Genomic DNA, 14,911 nt, shown 5'->3' with positions numbered 1-14,911 from the left:
ATTAATTACATAACAGGGATTTATGAAGTGTAGTGGTTTTCTAATTTCTCTACCACTTTTGCAAAGCAGGAATACTATTACCTGTTCTGACGATCTTGAGGTTGTTAGGATTACAAAAGAGACAGTAAAAAATACTTGTGAGGCTTAGGAAACCATAAAAAAAAAACAAAAAAAAAAAACCCTGAAAAGACAATCTACAAAATGGGAGAGATAGTCACAAATGAGGAAACCAACAAGGGATAAATCTCCAAAATATACAAACGACTCATACAACTCAATAACAATAAAAAAGAAACAATTCAATTGAAAAATGGGCAGAAGACCTAGTAGATATTTCTCCAAAGAAGACAAACAGCCAGTAGGCACAATGAAAAATGTTCAGCATCACTAAGAGAAATGCAAATCAAAACTACAGTGAGGTACCACCTCTCACCAGTCAGAAAGGCCATTACTAATAACTCTACAAGTAACCAACGCTGGAGAACGTGTGGAGAAAAGGCAACCCTCCTTCACTGTGGGTGGGAAGGTAAATTGGCACAACCACTACAGAAAACAGTGTGGAGGTTCCTCAGAAACTAAGTATAGAGCTACCATATGATGCAGCAATCCCATTCCGAGGCATCTATCTGGATAAAACTACAATGTAAAAAGATACATGCATCTGTATCTTCATAGCAGCACTATTCACAATAGCCAAGACATGGAAGCAACCTAATTGTCCATCGACAGATGAATGGATTAAGTTTCGATACATATATACAACGCAATACCACTCAGCCACTAAAAAGAATGAAATAATGCCATTTGCAGCAACATGGATGCAACTAAGAGATTCTCATACTAAGTGAAGTAAGTCAGAAAGAGAAACAGAAATACCATATGATACCTCTCTTATGTGGAATCTAAAATGTGGCATAAATGAACTTATCTACCCAAGACAGACTCACAGACATAGAGCACAGACTTGTGGTTGCCAAGGGGCGTGGGAAAGAGAGGATGGACTGGGAGTTTGGGGCTTTTAGATGCAAACTATTACATTTAGAATGATAAGCAATGAGGTCCTGCTGTACATCACAGGGAACTATATCCAATCTCTTGAGATAGAATACACACGCACACACAAATACATAGTATGTGTGGGTGTGGGTGTGGGTGTGTGTATATATATATATGAATCACTTTGCTGTACAGAAATTGGCACAACATTGTAAATAAATTATAGTTTAAAAAACAACAAAAAAGAAAATCCTTGTGAGGCCATGTGGAAGGGAATAGAAAGACAGGGATGGAGGGAAGGAGGGAGGGAAGAAGGAAGGAAAAAGAGAGGGAAGGAGAGAGGACGTAAGGGAGGGAGGAAGGAAGATATTTTTGTAAACATGGGCACTATGTCCAAGACCAAATCTCTAAACTACTGGTTAAAAAAACAGTCTGCTAACTGGGAAGTCATTAGGGAGACCCCATCCCTGACCCCACCACCACCACTACCGCAACAACTAAGTACATAGGCTCAGAAAAGATTTCTGTTCTAAGTATGACTGGAGAGTATAGAGAAAGGACAGAAAAATTGCATTAAAACACATTGCTCAAGTAACCACTTTCTGGATGAATTCTGTTGGTCATTTTAGGGATAAACTATTTTCTCTCTACTCTATTTGCTTGTAGGTTTCGCTGTCAATCATCCTATCCTGTACCATCACACATATGCTTTACTCTGATGCAGTGGTGTTCTGGAGCCAGTTTGCACTGACTTGAGCAACTGTGCACATCTCTTCCCAACTGTGCTCAGCAACTTCATGTTGGAAGCTTGAAACGGGGTATGCTGGGAGTGTTTACACCATAGAAATTAGCAAATGCAACAACTCAGGGCTTTTGGCAGAGGAAGAGTTGTTTTACTAGAACAATACTGGCCTGACCAAAAAGTACAGATTTGAGGAATAAGAAATTAGCTGGTTGGAGTTCCTGTGTGGTGCAGCAGAAATGAATCCAGCTAGGAACCATGAGGTTGCAGGTTTGATCCCTGGCCTCGCTCAGTGGGTTAAAGATGCAGTGTTGCCATGAGCTGTGGTGTAGGTTGCAGACTCGGCTCGGATCCTGCATTTCTGTGGCTCTGGTGTAGGCCAGCAGCTACAGCTCCAATTGGACCCCTAGCCTGGGAACCTACATATGCCGCAGATGTAGCCCTAAAAAGCAGAAAGGAAGGAAGGAAGGAAGGAAGGAAGGAAGGAAGGAAGGAAGGAAGGAAGGAAGAGGAAGGAGGGAAATGAAGGAGAGGAAGAGAGAAAAGAGAAAGAAAGAAGAAAGAAGAAAGAAAGAAAGAAAGAAAGAAAGAAAGAAAGAAAGAAAGAAAGAAAGAAAGAAAGAAAGAAAAAAAGAGAAAAGTAAAGAAGAAAAGTAAGAAAGTAAAGAAATTAGCTGGTATTTCATCTATATAAGGATAAGATCAGTATTTGGTACTCATCAACCCTTTCAATAAGGATATGTGTAAGAGGTTTATGGCAGTGCTAACACGTAGGAAAGCTGGATCTTGCAATTCCATTAGGGGGAGGTAGACACTTCCTATTAAACCCCATCCCTAATTGGCTTTTAAGGCAGGTAGCCAAGTCAGAGTCCCCATACCACATTTTTCTTCCCTAACAAATATCCATTACCTCAGTGTCCACAATAGTCAGTCCATCAGGTATTGATAATTTTACAATAATTAAAATAATAAAACAATGATATAGTGATAAGAGTATTGTAAGTGTCATAGTGGCTGCCATTTATTTAACACCAAGTTGAGCCAGACTCTGTGTTGGTGTTTTGCTTTATAAATGTAACCTGGTTTAATCTTTAGTATCATTCTTATTTCACTGATGAGAAAACAGAAAACCAGAGAGGAGAAAGTAAGTTGCTCAGAGCTGCTGAGAAATGGAGACAGGAATCAAAGCCAGGTATGACTGATTCTGCAACCACTGATGCTTAACCATGGCCTCTCCACATGTGCTGTTGGACTGTGGATTTTCTACTGACTGTTCTCCATCTTCCCCTCATGATTTACAAGGGGTATACCCAACACACAGAGCCTACAATACACTCCTCTTGAGAAGTTTCCTCGGGCTTATAATACACAAGTCATGCAGGTTTGGAGAGCAATTAGTCTTCTCCCTTCTCCTTCAAGAAAAATAATACACATTATGGGCATTTACACCTCTGCATCCCATAGAGATCTTCAAACATTCTGCACCAGTTCAAGATGCCTTATTTGAAACGGAAAAGGATTGTTCCCAGCAGCAGTGAGCCCCATTCCTGGCTGCACGTAAGCAGAGGCACCGTGACAGCCTGGAGTGAGTTTATAGATCAGTGAAGGACAACCCTAAACAGCGAACTTAATTGGGGATAATGAATTAAGAAATTGTCTATGTAATGCTGTTTCTCAAATATGTCCTAACAGTAATAATTTATGGGAAATACTACTGATGTCTCAGAGCTGAGAGCTCATGGCAAAAAATGATTTTGAGGGAGTTCCCGTCGTGGCTCAGTGGTTAACGAATTCGGCCAGGAACCACGAGGTTGTGGGTTCAATCCTTGGCCTCGCTCAGTGAGTTAAGGATCCAGCGTTGCCGTGAGCTGCGGTGTAGGTCGAAGACGAGGCTCGGATCCCGTGGTGCTATGGCTGTGGCGTAGGCCAGCGGCTACAGCTCCAATTAGACCCCTAGCCTGGGAACCTCCACATGCCACAGGAGTGGCCCTAGGAAAGGCAAAAAGACCAAAAAAAACAAAAAATAATTTTGAAACCCCCTCTCCCCCCAAAAAAGGCTACATAAACTTTATTTTTCAAAGGATTAACAAATATGTAATATGTTCCTTTGCATCAGGGCAAACGTGGAAAACATGTCCTTTTTTTCCTTCAGCGTTATTTCTATACTAGAAAAACAGCACACATTAAAATATAAGAGAAGTAAGACTATTTTTTTGTGACTCTTGGCTTGACTGACACTTCTCTTAACTATGGCACAGAAAGGCTAAAGAGGCACCTTCATAAGACTGCCTCGACTGCTTGTCTACTGAAAACCTACTGCATCCCCCAGCATAACAATGGACAATACACAGGAGTGGAAGCCACTGTCCCAGTCTTTAGCAATCATGCGGTCCAGGGCTAAGAACACAATGATGTATAATATATGCCATATATATGACATTACATGCATATATACATACACATGTATATAATGCATGACATCATTTACTCCAAGATACATTTAATGATTGATAATTAATAAATCACAAATAATGCAGTGTAATCAATGGCGTGGTCTCGAACTCAAGAATAAAACATTCAGAGACGAGAAGGACCCACGTGGGCAGGACTATTTCTCATCTCCAGTTCACAGAGAAGGAAACTGAAGCTTGGAAGAGTTAAGCCACTTGCCCCAACCAGGAGGAGGAGGTGGCGCTGAACTCCAGACCCCCGCTTTCAACAGCTCTTTTTGAAAGAGAAGGGGAAGGCGGGAGAAACACAGCTGATGGACTTGTGCAGCAGAGGTGCTAAGAAACCTGGGTGCCGACTCCAAGGCTCCCAGAGAGCTGCAGTGATGAGCCCCTGGTGGGTGGCAGAAAGCCCAGGATGCCCAGGACTCCCTCCTGCATCATGGTCCTCTGAGGAAGGTAACTGTCATGTAAATACTTCAAGGAGGAAAGAAAAACATCTTCCTTTGGAAACTAAACACTGGCTCTGCCAATCCAACTTCACTGAGGTCATTTGAGAACTGAGGAGTTCAAAGGTTCTCTACAGCTTCCATTTACTTTGGCAAAAGATTTAACAGAAAAAGAACTAAGGGAGAATTTATATGGCCCAGGCCGTTTTCCAAATCGCAAACTGCTAAAGTTATTTAGAATTTACTTTAACTCGCAATCACATGTAAAGTGGCTCAGATGTAAATGTTTTCCGTGTGGCTTAAGGCAATCTAGGTTTCCTCAGATGCACATATGCCGTTCTCATATTAAAGATTTGGATTCAAAATCTCAAAGTATTCTGGGTTCCTCTTGATTAGAGGCTGCGCATACTTTATGCAAGGCTGGGTCGGAGGAGAAGAAATAAAACACGCTGCCTTCATTTGGGCATTAAGTTCTCACAGTAGCCCTAAGATAAACAAATGGTGCAGGCTGAGGGAAGGGCATTTACTCCTCTAAATTGAGTATGTAATATAAATAAATGTCTTTTAAGACGAGATGCCTGAAACCTGATTCTAGGTCTGACTCTACACGAGGGCACTCATTGGTTTTAATGATCAGTATAGCTCCTGCTGAGAAGGGCACACCTTCAGGACAGCAGTGTTGCTCTAAGCAGGATAATCCACTAAGTCACAGAGGGATGCTGCTGGAGATGGTCTGATTTATTCCCTGGCCAGGAACAAACTGATATTTGCATTTTTATATAGACCAAAATGGAGAGAATGACTACATCTTTTATCCTGTAATCAATGGCTGCCTGAAGGGTTTTTTAATTTCCTCTATGGTAGTGATTTTGAGACCAGCCAGGATAGGACAAAAAACCCCGAGCTCCAAATTAGAAGTGAATGGAGAGGAACTTCAGGCTGGCTGGGGCCAGAGCAATTAAATGGTAATTGCCTTTTAGATATACTAATGCTGCTAATTATATTAGTGTGCTAAGTGCTGGGAAATGTAGATAAGGGCTCCAGGCCACTCTGGTGGGGAAAGGGAGCTAAGATTGATTAAGCCTGGCACTGAGCTGGACCCAACCCAGACAGTCTTTTGTGAAACCCTCCGAGTAACCTACAAGGTATTATTTCCTTCAAGAAGGCTGAGGAATTTGCTCAGTTGGTTCCAGTCGTACGTGACTGAATCAGGAGAAGTCCCAATCAGGGTTACGTGACTCCAAAGAGCAGGGGGTTGGCAGGGCCTTGAGTTAGGAATGTGGAGAAATGCTGGATTCAAAACTGGAAGAAATGGGGTAGCAGAGAAAGATGAGAGAATCCGGGAAGAAAAGGCCTGCAGGTGCAGGATCCTGGTGGCGCCTTTTCTTACTATATGTGGAAAGGAAGAGCCTAAGATAGGGAAGATTTGTAGGCAGAATCTGGAGGAGCTTCTCCATCAGAATACAGGAGGCTGGGAGGGGAAGAGCTGCCAGGGGAAGAAGGGTAGGTCCTGGGGGGTCTGCCTGAGACAGACAGGCCTGGAGAACCAGGAAGTAAAGTGGAGGAGGCAGTGCCCACACGTGACACTCTCTAGGCCTGTCTCTGAGAATGACAAAGTCTGTCCCTAGGAATCCGAAGCCTGAAGACCTGGGTTAAATCATGTAAAGCTATGTCAAGTCATACCTGCTCTGAGCCTCAGATTCCTCCTAAGGGCTTTCCCTGGGACAATGAAATACATACAGCCATATGTGTGTCTGTGTACAAGTGCGTACAAATGTGTGTATAAACAAGCATATGCATGTACACATACATATGTTTGTATGCATGTATATGTTTATATTTACATACACACAGGGAGGTGTATATAAGGTGATCAAAGGTCAAATGAACCCATTCTGAAGGCTACAGAGTGTTATGTAACTGCTAGTTTTTGTGAATATTTATTTTCTAAAATAATACAAACAGTCATAGAGATACTTTCTGCTTGTAAATGAAAGGTGCTTCAAGGGCTCTCTGCCAAAGCCTGGAATTCTAAATGCACTGTCTTTGCAGCATAAGCTCAGCTCCTTGGCAAGCAGCTGTGGAAAATTCCCCTCACCTTCTCTAGGCCTGGCTCCCAGCCCCAAGCCCCCTGGTCTCCATCTCTACTCCATCCTCACCGGATTAAACCCATCTCTGGCTTTTTGCACCTGACCACACACATCCTCAAGTCTCACTAACCCTACAAATAAAATCCACTCCAGGTTTGGATTCCATCCCATCTCTTCTCTCCTCTCCTGGAGACATCTCAAAAGGGGCATCTACTTTCACTGTTGCCACTTTCATGTCTCCTCTTACTTCTTAACCCGCCATCATTTTCTACTTCTTTTTCCTTTGAACATTGTTTAGAACACGATAAGCTCCTACTACTAAATCCAGTAAGACTTGGACCTGTCTGATACTCCTCCTCTTTTTTCCTCTAAGGGTCTGTTTTGCTCCTTACAGGTTAAAGATCTTGGTCCACTTCTCTTCCCACTCAACCAGTGACCCCTATATGTACAAGTTCCACCTGCTCCTTGCCATCACTACCTGTTTGTCCCATAGGCTCCCCAACTCAAACTTGACCTTACGTGGCAACACCATCTTCTTCCACTCGGCTGAGGTTAGAGACTTGGGTATTATTCCTGGCCCCTCCCTCTCCCTCGCTTGCACAGGCAAACATCCTAACAATTAAATTTTTATCCTTTCCATCCTTCTTACCATTTTCTTACTATAGCGTTTCGCTGTTTCTTGCTTGAATGAATTTGAGAAGGACAAAACTAAAGGCAGGGAAATTAGTACATTTTTTGCTTCTTCAAAATCCCTCTTTGAGTCTACACAATTGTCCAAGTGACTTAAAACACAAAGATGGCTTTGACACTTTCCTACTGAAAACACTTCAGTGTCTTCCCACAGCTTTCAGGGCAGATGGCCAGTTCCTCCACCAGGCATGTGGGGTGCCTGCCTACTGTTGAGCTCCTACCGACCTCTGACCCACACTGGAAGCTTAAATGACATGGACATCCATGCTATTCCTTATCCTGTGTGTTGGCTTATGCTGATGTCTCTATGCGCATCCTTTTCCTCTTGTGACCACCACCCCAAATCATCAAATCCCCACCTTGTGCTTTTCATTTTCCAATAAATGGTGGGATCACTTGCCTGTGTACTCTCAGATATATTTCTCTGGTAACTATTTCCTAAGCTCCTTAGAGTAGCACTTCTTCTCTCCGTCCTCCCCGCCCCACACACACATGCACCCTTCCCCTGCTCAAGGCAGTGTCTCCTGCTCGTCATCAGCTCCCACAAGGCAGCATCAGTAGCATCATTCTCATCAGTCTCGATTGTGCTGGAAGGGCCTAACTTGCACATGGTAACAGACCTCTCTCCTTTAACCTCACAGTCCTAGGGGTGGTAGTGGCTTCCCTGCTTTTGCTAATCTTAGGATTGTCTTGTCCTGCTTAGTTTGGTGCCTCAGCTCTTCAGCACCAGGAGTAACTAATGTCCTCTGTTTGAAATAGCTACAGAGGTTTCTGTTTATTCTGACTTGACCATGACTAGTTCACTCTGTTTACTCTTTAAGCTTTTTTTTTTTCTCTCATTTTTGAGGGCTGCATCCATGACATATGAAGGTTCTCAGGCCAGCGGTCCAATCGGAGCTACTACAGCTGCCGGCCTGCACCACAGAGACAGCCACACAGAATCCGAGCCACATCTGCGACCTACACCACTGCTCACGACAACGCCAGATCCCTAACCCACTAAGCGAGGCCAGGGATCGAATCCAAAACCTCATGGTTCCTAGTTGGATGCCTTTCTGCTTCACCACAATGGGAACGCCTCAGCTTATTTTTTAAAGCCTCACCTGAGGGGTAACTTCGGAAGTAACTGAAGGAAAGCGTCAAGTCTACACCTGACTTTGAGTTTAGATTATCTACCTGCCTCTTCCTCTCTGCAAAGTTCTTGAGAAAATTCCATCCAGTGTACTTACTGTAACTCTGTATTATTATCTGCTCATGCATCTGCCTCCCTCATGATGAGAGCTTTTGTCTCATTCACCATAATCCACAGTGCTCAGCACAGAGCTTGGCATATGGAAGACACTCAAAAATGTGTTGAATGAATGAAAAAGTTGAGTGAATGAAGCAGAGGAAACAAACAGGGATTTTTTTTTTTTTAATAAGAAATTAACTTCAGCTTAGCCTCAAAAAGTATCCAAAATTTTCTGCCCTGGTGCTGTAAAAAAAAATCTTACCACAAATCACATCATAGTTTAATATTTTAAAATAGATATAGGACATACTACATTTTGGGGAATGATATGTATCATGAAATCAAAGTCATAAACTAAAAATTTTAGGATTCATGGTTCCAAACAGTCCAGACAGGGAATTGGAGAAAGTGAGAAAAGGATGGGTATTTGAAAACATTAAACACCCTAAATAAGACTGGTCAAGGGTCGGAAAGGACAACAAAGCAGGCAAGCCTCCAAGGGGCAAAAACCACTACCAATACCAGAGACACGTTCTTCTAAGATTCACTTTTTTTGTTTGTTTGTTTGTTTTTGCCTTTTCTAGGGCCACTCCTGCAGCATATGGAGGTTCCCAGGCTAGGGGTCCAATTGGAGCTGTAGCCACCAGCCTACGCCAGAGCCACAGCAACTCGGGATCCGAGCTGCGTCTGCAACCTACACCACAGCTCACGGCAACGCCAGATCGTTAACCCACTGAGCAAGGGCAGGGACCTAAACCACAACCTCGTGGTTCCTAGTCGGATTCGTTAACCACTGCACCACGACGGGAACTCCCCAGAGAGTCATTTTATGTTCAAACTCTAGCCTTACCCAAATGTCTTGTATGCGCCTCTTTTTACTACAATTCTCCTCTGTGTTTCCTTTCATTGGAGAAAGCTATTGAATGTTACTATTTTAAAAATTATTATGGAGTTCCCATCATGACTCCAGAATATATGGTTAATATACAAAAATCAATTCCTTTCCTATATACTAGCAATTAGCCAGTAGAGTTTGATATTAAAAAAAACACGATTTACATTAACATTACAAAAAATGAAATGCTTAGTTATAAATCTAACAAAATACATACAATATCTATAAGAGGAAAACTACAAAACTAGCAACACCTAGTCCAAATGACTTCACTAGTGAGCCATTTGTGAACACAGGGTGTCACACGGTCATTAAAGTAGGCAAAAATACATGGTAGTATATAATCTGTTTTAAATACGAAATTTTTAGACTATGCATCAAAAGTCTGTACACTAGAAACACAACATTGTAAATCAACTATACGTCAATAAAAAAAATTAAGCATCACAATGATGTCAACTATCTGAACAATAAAAAGCTGAACACAGACATTTATTTTTTCTGATGAATTTTATGTGATGGGTTTCTTCATGATATTTTTCAGCTTCAAACCATTTTAAATCAATCAAAAGATGTTTTTTAAGTCCTGACCAGTTTGTAGCAATGTTCTAGGTGCTATGGCAAGTGGGGATTATGTTTTCTTTCTTCCTTTTTCCCTTTGAACTTGTCATGTTGGATCCTCAGTTCAAACACTCGTTACTTCCAGTTCTACATTCATTTCCCCTTATTCTGGGCCTCACTCTTCCAGGTGAGGTACAGCAAAGGGCCCTGATCAGTCTCAACCACCTTACACAGGGTTTCCCAGAGAAGGAAATCTGTCACTTCCAGATCAACTCTCTCTTGGGAAGCAACACCAACTGGCAGAACAGGCGTCACAATGTGGACATGTGACTACCTGAATTGTTGGCATTAAGAGCAACAAAGTCAGTGAGACAAACAACAGAAGCCATGGTATCTGGAAACTCAATGTTTTAAACATAGATTTTTTCTCTCTTGACCACATCTTTAGTCTGTAACTCAAATCCCTTAGCAGACTTTTCAAACTCCATCCTCCAAGGTGAAGCTAGCTGGAGCACATGTGGCTGCATGATTCAATTCATTTGCATGTGTCTGTCATCCTTATGTCATTATTGGAGGGGTGCACTGCCACGGCCACCGAATGTGGTTCGAGCTCAGCTCAGTCTCAGTTGGACCTCGGCTTTATTCATCCAACTCCAATTGAGTTCTTGGCTCACTCCGTTCTTGTTATCTAGTGAAATGTAGACATTCTCCTGTTTCCTCCTCTCCCAATTTAATCTGATTCTGCACTTGGTAACCGGCACGCATTCCTGTGAGTCCCACTGATAAGCCTTAAAATTTCCCCATTCTAATCCACTACAATTCTCTTCAAGTCAATCCTGTAGTTCCTCTGCACATCTTTGAGTTTAGCAGAGAATAAACCTGTCTTTCTATCATTAGACTTTCCATTTGCTCCACTCCCGGGGGTCAAAAACCACCCAGGTTCCTAAATTTCCAACATTTTCTCTGTGGTGACTTATACTGATAGTCTTTATACCTCAGTGACAACACTCATACTCATCTCACAGTCTTGCCCGATTTCTACTTCATCATCCAGGGATCACAGGCACTTAAATGATAGAGACTCAGTATCATCATCTGTAAAATAGGAATACTGGATCTCAGAAGGTTTTTAAAAATTTTTTTTTGAAGTGTAATTGATTTACAACGTTGTGTTAGTTTCAGATACAGAGCAAAGTGATTCAGATATGTGTGTATGTGTATGAATTTTTTTTCAGGTTCTTTTCCATTATAGGTTTTTATAAGATATGAGTACAGTTCCCTGTATTATACAGCAGGTCCTTGTTTACCTATTTTATATACAGTAGTATGTATATGTTAATCCCAAACTCCTAATTTATCATTACCGTCCACCAGCCTTTTCCCCTTTGGTAACCATGTTTGTTTCCTGTGTCTATTTTTAGTTTATAAATAAGTTCACTTGTATTATCATTTTTTAGGTTCTACATATTAATGATATCACATGATATCTGTCTTTCTATGTCTCACTTACTTCACTTAATATGATAATCTCTAGCTCCTTCCATGCTGCTGCAAATGGCATTATTTTATGCTTTTTTATGGCTGAGTAACATTCCATTGTATATATGGGCCACATCTTCTTTATCCCTTCCTCTGTCAATGGACATTTAGGTTACTTCTATCTCTTGGCTATTGTAAATAGTGCTACTATGAATATTGGGGTGCACATATTTAGAGGGGTTAGTTTTCTCTGGATATATGCCCAGGAATGGGATTGCTGGATAATACGGTAACTCAGGACTTCATGAAGATTAAATGAGAGTATGTAGGCAAAGTCCTTAGAACTGTGCTCAATAGATGTTAGTGGTTGCTGCTTTTATTATTTTCATTACAGAGCTACTATAATATATCCAATGATGAGCAAAAATTACTCAGTGAAGCAAAGTCAGGGATGATTAGGAAATCGAGACTCTGCAGCTAGAATTTATAACATTCACATATGTTATCTTCCATTCTTAGTTGTTCCCAAACTAGATTAATAGTAGAAAACTACAAGGATCATTCTTTCAAAATCATTACTGGCCAGTTTTATAGAGGGTTAAAAGTTGATTATGCTGACAGAGGGCTAAGGAAGCATGAAAGATCTCTTTCCCCCTCTTCTGTGTCAGGCCTGTCATTAGAAACTGATTATGTTAAAGCAGAAGATCAAATGATACTGATGGAAAAGCTATTCTGAAGAACCCAGGGACAGCATGAGCAAACATGTAGAAAAAGATCGTGCTGGGGAACTTAAGGTCAGTGATACAACTCTTAATTCCACTCAGGGAGGCCTGGTTATCCAACTGCCAGTTTCAAGGTTGCATAGGGACAGAAAAGTCATCAAGAAGAGTTCTCCTGTGGCACAGTGGGTTAAGGATCATAGCGGCACAGGTTGAAGCTGCAGCTCAGATTTGAACCCTGGTCCAGGAATCTCTGCATGATGCAGGCATGGCCGAAAAAAGAAAAGTCATCATAACATGAAAATATTCATGGAATTCCCATTGTGGCGCAGCAGAAATGAATCCGACTAGCAAACATGAGGTTGAGGGTTCAATCCCTGGCCTCTCTCAGTGGGTTGAGGATCTGGCCTTGCTGTGAGCTGCGGTGTAGGTTACAGACATGGCTCAGATCTGACATTGCTCTGGCTGTGCTGTAGGGCCGGCAGTTGTAGTTCTGATTAGACCCCTAGCCTGGGAACTTCCACATGCCCTAAAAAGAGCAAGCCAGCAAGAAAGAAAATATTCTTGAATTGACTAATTTAGGCCCCCTGCCTCCAACAAACCTCCCTGCTTACAAGTAGTATCTCCCTGTATCCATTAAATCAACATTTGTGCAAATCAGTCCCACATTGGCTGTGGGATGTTTCAAATCCTCCTTCAGTGCAACACAAATACAATGCAAGTGGATTGGAAGTGAAATTGCAAAGTTTGCAAAAGATGCAGGACCCATGAAGTCAGATACGTTGAGTAACTGCTTAAAATACTCATCAGGTCACTGGAAAAGTTGAAGCAGTAATTTCAGAAATATATCAACAAGGATGATGGTGTATAACAGATGTTTCACAAGAGAATGATGTGGCTATTAAAAGATAAAGACAGGCTTTGGATAAGTTGATGAAGCACAGGACTTTTGCAAAAATGACCATCATTATGTACTGAAAAGACAAACACAAAATAAAGCATGTCATGTAATACGAATGTATAATTTTGTTGAAAGAACTGACTGCCAATTCATTTTAAAGATCCAACTTAAATCACATTAAGTACAGGTATAAATGGACTTATTTTCATAATTTCAGTTTAACTTTTCAAGACAAATTCCAGTGAGGTGAATTTTGTTTGTTTTACTGTTTACTCTGAAAACATGTCCTAGTTTTTAGTGACTTCACTTTTTAAGCAGGCTTTTATGCCTCTCCTGATTACTCTCTGATAATGAGGGCCTCTGGTACATATAATCATACCTTTTTTTTTTTCATGGGGAATACTTGGAGACATTACAAAATAAAACTTAAGTGCTAAGTGAAAGCGATCCAAAAAGACACTTCCCTTCTCCAAGCAGCGTTCCAGCTAATGAATTTCGTGAACCTAAAGAGACAGGACTGCTTTTACAGCAACTTCCACGTGCCAGGCACTTTACACGTCTAACTTCTAAAACTTAAAGACAACTCTGCAAAGTTGTTATAACCATCCCTGTTTTAGAGACAGGAAAACTGAGACACAGGCTAAGTACTAATTAGTTCACAGAGCAGGTTACTGGCGGAGAAAGGATTTCGCTCCAGAGTGGGTAAGGTTCCTCAGGTCCCAAGGAGACAGTGCGCCCGGGGCCAGAGGATGGAGGTGGTGGGAACCAGTGACTTTCAGTTCATTGCTAACAGAACCCTGCTCGTCACTGGGCTTCACAAGAAAGAAAGCGAAATGTAGTTTCGGGGGCTGGCTGTATCTAGAGCCCACCAGGAGGAAAGAAGGTCTTGAGCTTCAAAGCGGCTCCAGGCAGTCTCCGACAGGTGCCGCTAGAGGCAGCTGAAGCACTGCCAAGCATCCTCATGTACTTGCTGTGGTGAGGAGAAAGGCTGGCTGTGTTACGAAATATTTAGGTCTCCAGGAGCCAAAAGCAATTCTGACATCAAGATGTTAAAACCCAAAAAGAACTGTGGGAAAGTGGTTACAGGTGTTCCCTGGAACAGTGTTTTCCCGCTTCGGCATAAAAGAGCCTGGCCACAAGAACAAATAATCGACACTGACTGCGTGAAGAGGTCCTTAAAAATCCAGTAGGTTCTCCAAGCCGTAGCATGTTCCACACACAGGAATCCTGGTGGCATGAGCTTCTCTTCTTGAGAAGCTGGAGGCATTATTATTTGCAGCTAGCAACACATGCTGGAGACCCAGATCTTTATCTCTAAGCCTACGGATTCATGGGCTGCTCAGCACTCGGCTTTTAAAAAGACATGTTATGCTTGACTTCTTCCAATAAAAATAAAATACAACTTTCCACTAGCAGCTATTATATTTCTCTCATAAGGTCTCATTCAATAAAGGTATTCACTAATTCATTAAGCTTTCTGGAGAAAGGCAGGGCGAATCTGCTAAGTGCATTTGTCTCATTCAAGATCTAAACATCACATGCTGTTACTCAGGGCAACAGAACATTCAACGTGACAACTACTCAAAAATTTAAACGCTCTGACATTATTTTGAGTGTTCGAATGCAATAAATTTCTGGAATCTAGGCTTCAGGACATAATTTAGTAAATGATATATTTCTCCATCTTTAGACAAAACAAAGAGACAAATTA

The 14,911-nt window shown here is 41.7% G+C and overlaps 1 protein-coding gene across 1 annotated transcript in view; it reads right to left on the bottom strand.

Moving 5' to 3' along the window:
- Positions 1-14,911, bottom strand: part of SNCAIP (synuclein alpha interacting protein) — a 161,843-nt gene that overhangs the window by 94,367 nt on the left and 52,565 nt on the right. The gene's annotated exons all lie outside the window — the stretch shown is intronic.

Source organism: Phacochoerus africanus, chromosome 4 (genome assembly GCF_016906955.1).
Source record: "Phacochoerus africanus isolate WHEZ1 chromosome 4, ROS_Pafr_v1, whole genome shotgun sequence".
NCBI classification, from domain to species: domain Eukaryota; kingdom Metazoa; phylum Chordata; class Mammalia; order Artiodactyla; family Suidae; genus Phacochoerus; species Phacochoerus africanus.
Note: the sequence above shows the minus strand (reverse complement) of the source record. Positions and strands in the feature narration are given on the sequence as shown.